General features: G+C 33.1%; 1 long non-coding RNA gene across 4 annotated transcripts; it reads right to left on the reverse strand.

Annotated features, from left to right (window-relative positions):
- Positions 1-3,509: 3,509 nt before the first annotated feature.
- On the reverse strand, positions 3,510-13,011 carry LOC126891713 (uncharacterized). Of its 4 annotated transcripts, none has more exons than XR_007700517.1 (3): positions 12,776-13,010; positions 6,656-6,771; positions 3,510-3,654 (listed from the first exon to the last, which is right to left on the reverse strand). It is a non-coding gene; the product is annotated as an uncharacterized LOC126891713 (long non-coding RNA). The 4 variants fall into 4 exon arrangements; XR_007700519.1 differs by lacking the exon at positions 12,776-13,010 and adding an exon at positions 12,025-12,216; XR_007700518.1 differs by lacking the exon at positions 12,776-13,010 and adding an exon at positions 11,273-11,423.
- Positions 13,012-13,570: the final 559 nt, after the last annotated feature.

The raw sequence follows: 13,570 nt of genomic DNA on the forward strand, positions 1-13,570 counted from the left end.
ATATATAGCAACCTATTCTCAGTCCGGTCGAATATACGTGGAAAATTTCATAAAAATCTATTCAGTGGTTCTCGAGTTATGTGGTGGTAACTGACACGATCTTCTTTTGTTTATATAGATGTAAAATATTTAAATGGCTATTAAAATATAACGGTTAGAAATAGAAAAGTAAAAATTTAGAGTTGTATGTATCTTTACGTTCTACATCACACAAAAATTAAAAAAAGAGTTTGTCCAAAAAAATAAAAAAAAATATCAGGTGGGCAACCCCCCATATCAGGTACGGGTATGAAATATAGATAACAACCTACTCCCAGTCCGGTCGAAGATACCTGCCAAATTTCATAAAAATCGGTAAAGTCGTTTCGGAGGAGTATGGCAAAAAACACTCTAAAAACAGCATTTTATACATATATCTGTAAAAATTTTGGGGGATACTTAAATGAAAATATAAAACCGTATAAACCTTCCCTGAACTTCCACAAATGATTCAACATCAAAATTAGCCAAATCGGTCCAGCCATTCTCGAGTTTTAGCGAGACTAACGCACAGCAATAGATTTTTATATATAAGATGCAAAACTTTAGATGGCTATTAAAAAATAACGGTCGAAGGTAGAAACGTGAAAATGTAGGGTTGTATTTACCTTTCCCTTCCACATCACACAAAATTAAGAAAAAACAGTTTGACCAAAAAAATAAAAATATCTATTAGGGGGGCAGCCCCCTTTATGACGTACGGATATGAAAAATATATAGCAACCTATTCTCAGTCCGGTCGAATATACGTGGAAAATTTCATAAAAATCTATTCAGTGGTTCTCGAGTTATGTGGTGGTAACTGACACGATCTTCTTTTGTTTATACAGATGTAAAATATTTAATTGGCTATTAAAATATAACGGTTAGAAATAGAAAAGTAAAAATTTAGAGTTGTATGTATCTTTACGATCTACATCACACAAAAATTAAAAAAAGAGTTTGTCCGAAAAAATAAAAAAAATATATCAGGGGGGCAACCCCCCATATGAGGTACGGGTATGAAATATAGATATCAACCTACTCCCAGTCCGGTCGAAGATACCTGCCAAATTTCATAAAAATCGGTGAAGTCGTTTCGGAGGAGTATGGCAAAAAACACTCTAAAAACAGCATTTTATACATATATCTGTAAAAATTTTGGGGGATACTTAAATGAAAATATAAAACCGTATAAACCTTCCCTGAACTTCCACAAATGATTCAACATCAAAATTAGCCAAATCGGTCCAGCCATTCTCGAGTTTTAGCGAGACTAACGCACAGCAATAGATTTTTATATATAAGATGCAAAATTTTAGATGGCTATTAAAAAATAACGGTCGAAGGTAGAAACGTGATAATGTAGGGTTGTATTTACCTTTCCCTTCCACATCACACAAAATTAAGAAAAAACAGTTTGACCAAAAAAATAAAAAATATATTAGGGGGGCAGCCCCCTTTATGACGTACGGATATGAAAAATATATAGCAACCTATTCTCAGTCCGGTCGAATATACGTGGAAAATTTCATAAAAATCTATTCAGTGGTTCTCGAGTTATGTGGTGGTAACTGACACGATCTTCTTTTGTTTATATAGATGTAAAATATTTAAATGGCTATTAAAATATAACGGTTAGAAATAGAAAAGTAAAAATATAGAGTTGTATGTATCTTTACGTTCTACATAACACAAAAATTAAAAAAAGAGTTTGTCCAAAAAAATAAAAAAAAAATATCAGGGGGGCAACCCCCCATATGAGGTACGGGTATGAAATATAGATAACAACCTACTCCCAGTCCGGTCGAAGATACCTGCCAAATTTCATAAAAATCGGTAAAGTCGTTTCGGAGGAGTATGGCAAAAAACACTCTAAAAACAGCATTTTATACATATATCTGTAAAAATTTTGGGGGATACTTAAATGAAAATATAAAAGCGATAAACCTTCCCTGAACTTCCACAAATGATTCAACATCAAAATTAGCCAAATCGGTCCAGCCATTCTCGAGTTTTAGCGAGACTAACGCACAGCAATAGATTTTTATATATAAGATGCAAAAATTTAGATGGCTATTAAAAAATAACGGTCGAAGGTAGAAACGTGAAAATGTAGGGTTGTATTTACCTTTCCCTTCCACATCACACAAAATTAAGAAAAAACAGTTTGACCAAAAAAATAAAAAAATATATTAGGGGGGCAGCCCCCTTTATGACGTACGGGTATGAAAAATATATAGCAACCTATTCTCAGTCCGGTCGAATATACGTGGAAAATTTCATAAAAATCTATTCAGTGGTTCTCGAGATATGTGGTGGTAACTGACACGATCTTCTTTTGTTTATATAGATGTAAAATATTTAAATGGCTATTAAAATATAACGGTTAGAAATAGAAAAGTAAAAATTTAGAGTTGTATGTATCTTTACGTTCTACATCACACAAAAATTAAAAAAAGAGTTTGTCCGAAAAAATAAAAACAATATATCAGGGGGGCAACCCCCCATATGAGGTGCGGGTATGAAATATAGATAACAACCTACTCCCAGTCCGGTCGAAGATACCTGCCAAATTTCATAAAAATCGGTAAAGTCGTTTCGGAGGAGTATGGCAAAAAACACTCTAAAAACAGCATTTTATACATATATCTGTAAAAATTTTGGGGGATACTTAAATGAAAATATAAAACAGTATAAACCTTCCCTGAACTTCCACAAATGATTCAACATCAAAATTAGCCAAATCGGTCCAGCCATTCTCGAGTTTTAGCGAGACTAACGCACAGCAATAGATTTTTATATATAAGATGCAAAACTTTAGATGGCTATTAAAAAATAACGGTCGAAGGTAAAAACGTGAAAATGTAGGGTTGTATTTACCTTTCCCTTCCACATCACACAAAATTAAGGAAAAACAGTTTGACCAAAAAAATAAAAAATATATTAGGGGGGCAGCCCCCTTTATGACGTACGGATATGAAAAATATATAGCAACCTATTCTCAGTCCGGTCGAATATACGTGGAAAATTTCAAAAAAAATCTATTCAGTGGTTCTCGAGTTATGTGGTGGTAACTGACACGATCTTCTTTTGTTTATATAGATGTAAAATATTTAAATGGCTATTAAAATGTAACGGTTAGAAATAGAAAAGTAAAAATATAGAGTTGTATGTATCTTTACGTTCTACATCACACAAAAATTAAAAAAAGAGTTTGTCCAAAAAAATTAAAAAAAAAATATCAGGTGGGCAACCCCCCATATGAGGTACGGGTATGAAATATAGATAACAACCTACTCCCAGTCCGGTCGAAGATACCTGCCAAATTTCATAAAAATCGGTAAAGTCGTTTCGGAGGAGTATGGCAAAAAACACTCTAAAAACAGCATTTTATACATATATCTGTAAAAATTTTGGGGGATACTTAAATGAAAATATAAAACCGTATAAACCTTCCCTGAACTTCCACAAATGATTCAACATCAAAATTAGCCAAATCGGTCCAGCCATTCTCGAGTGTTAGCGAGACTAACGCACAGCAATAGATTTTTATATATAAGATGCAAAACTTTAGATGGCTATTAAAAAATAACGGTCGAAGGTAGAAACGTGAAAATGTAGGGTTGTATTTACCTTTCCCTTCCACATCACACAAAACTAAGAAAAAACAGTTTGACCAAAAAAATAAAAAAATATATTAGGGTGGCAGCCCCCTTTATGACGTACGGATATGAAAAATATATAGCAACCTATTCTCAGTCCGGTCGAATATACGTGGAAAATTTCATAAAAATCTATTCAGTGGTTCTCGAGTTATGTGGTGGTAACTGACACGATCTTCTTTTGTTTATATAGATGTAAAATATTTAAATGGCTATTAAAATATAACGGTTAGAAATAGAAAAGTAAAATTTAGAGTTGTATGTATCTTTACGTTCTACATCACACAAAAATTAAAAAAAGAGTTTGTCCAAAAAAATAAAAAAAAATATCAGGGGGGCAGCCCCCCATATGAGGTACGGGTATGAAATATAGATAACAACCTACTCCCAGTCCGGTCGAAGATACCTGCAAATTTCATAAAAATCGGTAAAGTCGTTTCGGAGGAGTATGGCAAAAAACACTCTAAAAACAGCATTTTATACATATATCTGTAAAAATTTTGGGGGATACTTAAATGAAAATATAAAACCGTATAAACCTACCCTGAACTTCCACAAATGATTCAACATCAAAATTAGCCAAATCGGTCCAGCCATTCTCGAGTTTTAGCGAGACTAACGCACAGCAATAGATTTTTATATATAAGATGCAAAACTTTAGATGGCTATTAAAAAATAACGGTCGAAGGTAGAAACGTGAAAATGTAGGGTTGTATTTACCTTTCCCTTCCACATCACACAAAATTAAGAAAAAACAGTTTGACCAAAAAAATAAAAAATATATTAGGGGGGCAGCCCCCTTTATGACGTACGGATATGAAAAATATATAGCAACCTATTCTTAGTCCGGTCGAATATACGTGGAAAATTTCATAAAAATCTATTCAGTAGTTCTCGAGTTATGTGGTAGTAACTGACACGATCTTCTTTTGTTTATATAGATGTAAAATATTTAAATGGCTATTAAAATATAACGGTTAGAAATAGAAAAGTAAAAATATAGAGTTGTATGTATCTTTACGTTCTACATCACACAAAAATTAAAAAAAGAGTTTGTCCAAAAAAAATAAAAAAAAAATATCAGTGGGGCAACCCCCCATATGAGGTACGGGTATGAAATATAGATAACAACCTACTCCCAGTCCGGTCGGAGATACCTGCCAAATTTCATTAAAATCGGTAAAGTCGTTTCGGAGGAGTATGGCAAAAAACACTCTAAAAACAGCATTTTATACATATATCTGTAAAAATTTTGGGGGATACTTAAATGAAAATATAAAACCGTATAAACCTTCCCTGAACTTCCACAAATGATTCAACATCAAAATTAGCCAAATCGGTCCAGCCATTCTCGAGTTTTAGTGAGACTAACGCACAGCAATAGATTTTTATATATAAGATGCAAAACTTTAGATGGCTATTAAAAAATAACGGTCGAAGGTAGAAACGTGAAAATGTAGGGTTGTATTTACCTTTCCCTTCCACATCACACAAAATTAAGAAAAAACAGTTTGACGAAAAAAATAAAAAAATATATTAGGGGGGCAGCCCCCTTTATGACGTACGGATATGAAAAATATATAGCAACCTATTCTCAGTCCGGTCGAATATACGTGGAAAATTTCATAAAAATCTATTCAGTGGTTCTCGAGTTATGTGGTGGTAACTGACACGATCTTCTTTTGTTTATATAGATGTAAAATATTTAAATGGCTATTAAAATATAACGGTTAGAAATAGAAAAGTAAAAATTAGAGTTGTATGTATCTTTACGTTCTACATCACACAAAAATTAAAAAAAGAGTTTGTCCAAAAAAATAAAAAAATATATCAGGGGGGCAGCCCCCCATATGAGGTACGGGTATGAAATATAGATAACAACCTACTCCCACTCCGGTCGAAGATACCTGCCAAATTTCATTAAAATCGGTAAAGTCGTTTCGGAGGAGTATGGCAAAAAACACTCTAAAAACAGCATTTTATACATATATCTGTAAAAATTTTGGGGGATACTTAAATGAAAATATAAAACCGTATAAACCTTCCCTGAACTTCCACAAATGATTCAACATCAAAATTAGCCAAATCGGTCCAGCCATTCTCGAGTTTTAGCGAGACTAACGCACAGCAATAGATTTTTATATATAAGATGCAAAACTTTAGATGGCTATTAAAAAATAACGGTCGAAGGTAGAAACGTGAAAATGTAGGGTTGTATTTACCTTTCCCTTCCACATCACACAAAATTAAGAAAAAACAGTTTGACCAAAAAAATAAAAAATATATTAGGGGGGCAGCCCCCTTTATGACGTACGGATATGAAAAATATATAGCAACCTATTCTCAGTCCGGTCGAATATACGTGGAAAATTTCATAAAAATCTATTCAGTGGTTCTCGAGTTATGTGGTGGTAACTGACACGATCTTCTTTTGTTTATATAGATGTAAAATATTTAAATGGGTATTAAAATATAACGGTTAGAAATAGAAAAGTAAAAATTTAGAGTTGTATGTATCTTTACGTTCTACATCACACAAAAATTAAAAAAAGAGTTTGTCCAAAAAAATAAAAAAAAATATCAGGGGGGCAGCCCCCCATATGAGGTACGGGTATGAAATATAGATAACAACCTACTCCCAGTCCGGTCGAAGATGCCTGCCAAATTTCATAAAAATCGGTAAAGTCGTTTCGGAGGAGTATGGCAAAAAACACTCTAAAAACAGCATTTTATACATATATCTGTAAAAATTTTGGGGGATACTTAAATGAAAATATAAAACCGTATAAACCTACCCTGAACTTCCACAAATGATTCAACATCAAAATTAGCCAAATCGGTCCAGCCATTCTCGAGTTTTAGCGAGACTAACGCACAGCAATAGATTTTTATATATAAGATGCAAAACTTTAGATGGCTATTAAAAAATAACGGTCGAAGGTAGAAACGCGAAAATGTAGGGTTGTATTTACCTTTCCCTTCCACATCACACAAAATTAAGAAAAAACAGTTTGACCAAAAAAATAAAAAAATATATTAGGGGGGCAGCCCCCTTTATGACGTACGGATATGAAAAATATATAGCAACCTATTCTTAGTCCGGTCGAATATACGTGGAAAATTTCATAAAAATCTATTCAGTAGTTCTCGAGTTATGTGGTAGTAACTGACACGATCTTCTTTTGTTTATATAGATGTAAAATATTTAAATGGCTATTAAAATATAACGGTTAGAAATAGAAAAGTAAAAATATAGAGTTGTATGTATCTTTACGTTCTACATCACACAAAAATTAAAAAAAGAGTTTGTCCAAAAAAATAAAAAAAAAATATCAGGGGGGCAACCCCCCATATGAGGTACGGGTATGAAATATAGATAACAACCTACTCCCAGTCCGGTCGAAGATACCTGCCAAATTTCATAAAAATCGGTAAAGTCGTTTCGGAGGAGTATGGCAAAAAACACTCTAAAAACAGCATTTTATACATATATCTGTAAAAATTTTGGGGGATACTTAAATGAAAATATAAAACCGTATAAACCTTCCCTGAACTTCCACAAATGATTCAACATCAAAATTAGCCAAATCGGTCCAGCCATTCTCGAGTTTTAGCGAGACTAACGCACAGCAATAGATTTTTATATATAAGATGCAAAACTTTAGATGGCTATTAAAAAATAACGGTCGAAGGTAGAAACGTGAAAATGTAGGGTTGTATTTACCTTTCCCTTCCACATCACACAAAATTAAGAAAAAACAGTTTGACGAAAAAAATAAAAAAATATATTAGGGGGGCAGCCCCCTTTATGACGTACGGATATGAAAAATATATAGCAACCTATTCTCAGTCCGGTCGAATATACGTGGAAAATTTCATAAAAATCTATTCAGTGGTTCTCGAGTTATGTGGTGGTAACTGACACGATCTTCTTTTGTTTATATAGATGTAAAATATTTAAATGGCTATTAAAATATAACGGTTAGAAATAGAAAAGTAAAAATTTAGAGTTGTATGTATCTTTACGTTCTACATCACACAAAAATTAAAAAAAGAGTTTGTCCAAAAAAATAAAAAAAATATCAGGGGGGCAGCCCCCCATACGAGGTACGGGTATGAAATATAGATAACAACCTACTCCCAGTCCGGTCGAAGATACCTGCCAAATTTCATAAAAATCGGTAAAGTCGGTTCGGAGGAGTATGGCAAAAAACACTCTAAAAACAGCATTTTATACATATATCTGTAAAAATTTTGGGGGATACTTAAATGAAAATATAAAACCGTATAAACCTACCCTGAACTTCCACAAATGATTCAACATCAAAATTAGCCAAATCGGTCCAGCCATTCTCGAGTTTTAGCGAGACTAACGCACAGCAATAGATTTTTATATATAAGATGCAAAACTTTAGATGGCTATTAAAAAATAACGGTCGAAGGTAGAAACGTGAAAATGTAGGGTTGTATTTACCTTTCCCTTCCACATCACACAAAATTAAGAAAAAACAGTTTTACCAAAAAAATAAAAAATATATTAGGGGGGCAGCCCCCTTTATGACGTACGGATATGAAAAATATATAGCAACCTATTCTCAGTCCGGTCGAATATACGTGGAAAATTTCATAAAAATCTATTCAGTGGTTCTCGAGTTATGTGGTGGTAACTGACACGATCTTCTTTTGTTTATATAGATGTAAAATATTTAAATGGCTATTAAAATATAACGGTTAGAAATAGAAAAGTAAAAATTAGAGTTGTATGTATCTTTACGTTCTACATCACACAAAAATTAAAAAAAGAGTTTGTCCAAAAAAATAAAAAAATATATCAGGGGGGCAGCCCCCCATATGAGGTACGGGTATGAAATATAGATAACAACCTACTCCCAGTCCGGTCGAAGATACCTGCCAAATTTCATTAAAATCGGTAAAGTCGTTTCGGAGGAGTATGGCAAAAAACACTCTAAAAACAGCATTTTATACATATATCTGTAAAAATTTTGGGGGATACTTAAATGAAAATATAAAACCGTATAAACCTACCCTGAACTTCCACAAATGATTCAACATCAAAATTAGCCAAATCGGTCCAGCCATTCTCGAGTTTTAGCGAGACTAACGCACAGCAATAGATTTTTATATATAAGATGCAAAACTTTAGATGGCTATTAAAAAATAACGGTCGAAGGTAGAAACGTGAAAATGTAGGGTTGTATTTACCTTTCCCTTCCACATCACACAAAATTAAGAAAAAACAGTTTTACCAAAAAAATAAAAAATATATTAGGGGGGCAGCCCCCTTTATGACGTACGGATATGAAAAATATATAGCAACCTATTCTCAGTCCGGTCGAATATACGTGGAAAATTTCATAAAAATCTATTCAGTGGTTCTCGAGTTATGTGGTGGTAACTGACACGATCTTCTTTTGTTTATATAGATGTAAAATATTTAAATGGCTATTAAAATATAACGGTTAGAAATAGAAAAGTAAAAATTTAGAGTTGTATGTATCTTTACGATCTACATCACACAAAAATTAAAAAAAGAGTTTGTCCGAAAAAATAAAAAAAATATATCAGGGGGGCAACCCTCATATGAGGTACGGGTATGAAATATAGATAACAACCTACTCCCAGTCCGGTCGAAGATACCTGCCAAATTTCATAAAAATCGGTAAAGTCGTTTCGGAGGAGTATGGCAAAAAACACTCTAAAAACAGCATTTTATACATATATCTGTAAAAATTTTGGGGGATACTTAAATGAAAATATAAAACCGTATAAACCTTCCCTGAACTCCCACAAATGATTCAACATCAAAATTAGCCAAATCGGTCCAGCCATTCTCGTGTTTTAGCGAGACTAACGCACAGCAATAGATTTTTATATATAAGATGCAAAACTTTAGATGGCTATTAAAAAATAACGGTCGAAGGTAGAAACGTGAAAATGTAGGGTTGTATTTACCTTTCCCTTCCACATCACACAAAATTAAGAAAAAACAGTTTGACCAAAAAAATAAAAAATATATTAGGGGGGCAGCCCCCTTTATGACGTACGGATATGAAAAATATATAGCAACCTATTCTCAGTCCGGTCGAATATACGTGGAAAATTTCATAAAAATCTATTCAGTGGTTCTCGAGTTATGTGGTGGTAACTGACACGATCTTCTTTTGTTTATATAGATGTAAAATATTTAAATGGCTATTAAAATATAACGGTTAGAAATAGAAAAGTAAAAATATAGAGTTGTATGTATCTTTACGTTCTACATCACACAAAAATTAAAAAAAGAGTTTGTCCAAAAAAATAAAAAAAAAATATCAGTGGGGCAACCCCCCATATGAGGTACGGGTATGAAATATAGATAACAACCTACTCCCAGTCCGGTCGGAGATACCTGCCAAATTTCATTAAAATCGGTAAAGTCGTTTCGGAGGAGTATGGCAAAAAACACTCTAAAAACAGCATTTTATACATATATCTGTAAAAATTTTGGGGGATACTTAAATGAAAATATAAAACCGTATAAACCTTCCCTGAACTTCCACAAATGATTCAACATCAAAATTAGCCAAATCGGTCCAGCCATTCTCGAGTTTTAGCGAGACTAACGCACAGCAATAGATTTTTATATATAAGATGCAAAATTTTAGATGGCTATTAAAAAATAACGGTCGAAGGTAGAAACGTGAAAATGTAGGGTTGTATTTACCTTTCCCTTCCACATCACACAAAATTAAGAAAAAACAGTTTGACGAAAAAAATAAAAAAATATATTAGGGGGGCAGCCCCCTTTATGACGTACGGATATGAAAAATATATAGCAACCTATTCTCAGTCCGGTCGAATATACGTGGAAAATTTCATAAAAATCTATTCAGTGGTTCTCGAGTTATGTAGTGGTAACTGACACGATCTTCTTTTGTTTATATAGATGTAAAATATTTAAATGGCTATTAAAATATAACGGTTAGAAATAGAAAAGTAAAAATTAGAGTTGTATGTATCTTTACGTTCTACATCACACAAAAATTAAAAAAAGAGTTTGTCCAAAAAAATAAAAAAATATATCAGGGGGGCAGCCCCCCATATGAGGTACGGGTATGAAATATAGATAACAACCTACTCCCAGTCCGGTCGAAGATACCTGCCAAATTTCATTAAAATCGGTAAAGTCGTTTCGGAGGAGTATGGCAAAAAACACTCTAAAAACAGCATTTTATACATATATCTGTAAAAATTTTGGGGGATACTTAAATGAAAATATAAAACCGTATAAACCTTCCCTGAACTTCCACAAATGATTCAACATCAATATTAGCCAAATCGGTCCAGCCATTCTCGAGTTTTAGCGAGACTAACGCACAGCAATAGATTTTTATATATAAGATGCAAAACTTTAGATGGCTATTAAAAAATAACGGTCGAAGGTAGAAACGTGAAAATGTAGGGTTGTATTTACCTTTCCCTTCCACATCACACAAAATTAAGAAAAAACAGTTTGACCAAAAAAATTAAAAATATATTAGCGGGGCAGCCCCCTTTATGACGTACGGATATGAAAATTATATAGCAACCTATTCTCAGTCCGGTCGAATATACGTGGAAAATTTCATAAAAATCTATTCAGTGGTTCTCGAGTTATGTGGTGGTAACTGACACGATCTTCTTTTGTTTATATAGATGTAAAATATTTAAATGGCTATTAAAATATAACGGTTAGAAATAGAAAAGTAAAAATATAGAGTTGTATGTATCTTTACGTTCTACATCACACAAAAATTAAAAAAAGAGTTTGTCCAAAAAAATAAAAAAAAAAATATCAGGGGGGCAACCCCCCATATGAGGTACGGGTATGAAATATAGATAACAACCTACTCCCAGTCCGGTCGAAGATACCTGCCAAATTTCATAAAAATCGGTAAAGTCGTTTCGGAGGAGTATGGCAAAAAACACTCTAAAAACAGCATTTTATACATATATCTGTAAAAATTTTGGGGGATACTTAAATGAAAATATAAAACAGTATAAACCTTCCCTGAACTTCCACAAATGATTCAACATCAAAATTAGCCAAATCGGTCCAGCCATTCTCGAGTTTTAGCGAGACTAACGCACAGCAATAGATTTTTATATATAAGATGCAAAACTTTAGATGGCTATTAAAAAATAACGGTCGAAGGTAGAAACGTGAAAATGTAGGGTTGTATTTACCTTTCCCTTCCACATCACACAAAATTAAGAAAAAACAGTTTGACCAAAAAAATAAAAAATATATTAGGGGGGCAGCCCCCTTTATGACGTACGGATATGAAAAATATGTAGCAACCTATTCTCAGTCCGGTCGAATATACGTGGAAAATTTCATAAAAATCTATTCAGTGGTTCTCGAGTTATGTGGTGGTAACTGACACGATCTTCTTTTGTTTATATAGATGTAAAATATTTAAATGGCTATTAAAATATAACGGTTAGAAATAGAAAAGTAAAAATTTAGAGTTGTATGTATCTTTACGTTCTACATCACACAAAAATTAAAAAAAGAGTTTGTCCGAAAAAATAAAAAAATATATCAGGGGGGCAACCCCCCATATGAGGTACGGGTATGAAATATAGATAACAACCTACTCCCAGTCCGGTCGAAGATACCTGCCAAATTTCATAAAAATCGGTAAAGTCGTTTCGGAGGAGTATGGCAAAAAACACTCTAAAAACAGCATTTTATACATATATCTGTAAAAATTTTGGGGGATACTTAAATGAAAATATAAAACCGTATAAACCTTCCCTGAACTTCCACAAATGATTCAACATCAAAATTAGCCAAATCGGTCCAGCCATTCTCGAGTGTTAGCGAGACTAACGCACAGCAATAGATTTTTATATATAAGATGCAAAACTTTAGATGGCTATTAAAAAATAACGGTCGAAGGTAGAAACGTGAAAATGTAGGGTTGTATTTACCTTTCCCTTCCACATCACACAAAATTAAGAAAAAACAGTTTGACCAAAAAAATAAAAAAATATATTAGGGTGGCAGCCCCCTTTATGACGTACGGATATGAAAAATATATAGCAACCTATTCTCAGTCCGGTCGAATATACGTGGAAAATTTCATAAAAATCTATTCAGTGGTTCTCGAGTTATGTGGTGGTAACTGACACGATCTTCTTTTGTTTATATAGATGTAAAATATTTAAATGGCTATTAAAATATAACGGTTAGAAATAGAAAAGTAAAAATTTAGAGTTGTATGTATCTTTACGTTCTACATCACACAAAAATTAAAAAAAGAGTTTGTCCGAAAAAATAAAAAAAATATATCAGGGGGGCAACCCCCCATATGAGGTACGGGTATGAAATATAGATAACAACCTACTCCCAGTCCGGTCGAAGATATCTGCCAAATTTCATAAAAATCGGTAAAGTCGTTTCGGAGGAGTATGGCAAAAAACACTCTAAAAACAGCATTTTATACATATATCTGTAAAAATTTTGGGGGATACTTAAATGAAAATATAAAACCGTATAAACCTTCCCTGAACTTCCACAAATGATTCAACATCAAAATTAGCCAAATCGGTCCAGCCATTCTCGAGTTTTAGCGAGACTAACGCACAGCAATAGATTTTTATATATAAGATGTCTCACGAATGTGAATATGAAAAAAAATCTCATGGGAATATTTTCTCCAAAGAACCCGCCGTATTCGCCTTGTCTATTTAGCGTAGCACTTAAAACAAAATATGTCTACTTAGGATATTTTTGACTGGTTCAACGTTTGAACCGTTAACAATGATAACTCAACTTATTTCCTTTTGAGCGTTTTGCAATATTGCAATCTGGAGTGACATCACACTGTGGTGCTTCATTA

Source organism: Diabrotica virgifera, chromosome 9, assembly GCF_917563875.1.
Source record: "Diabrotica virgifera virgifera chromosome 9, PGI_DIABVI_V3a".
In the NCBI taxonomy this organism is placed as follows: domain Eukaryota; kingdom Metazoa; phylum Arthropoda; class Insecta; order Coleoptera; family Chrysomelidae; genus Diabrotica; species Diabrotica virgifera.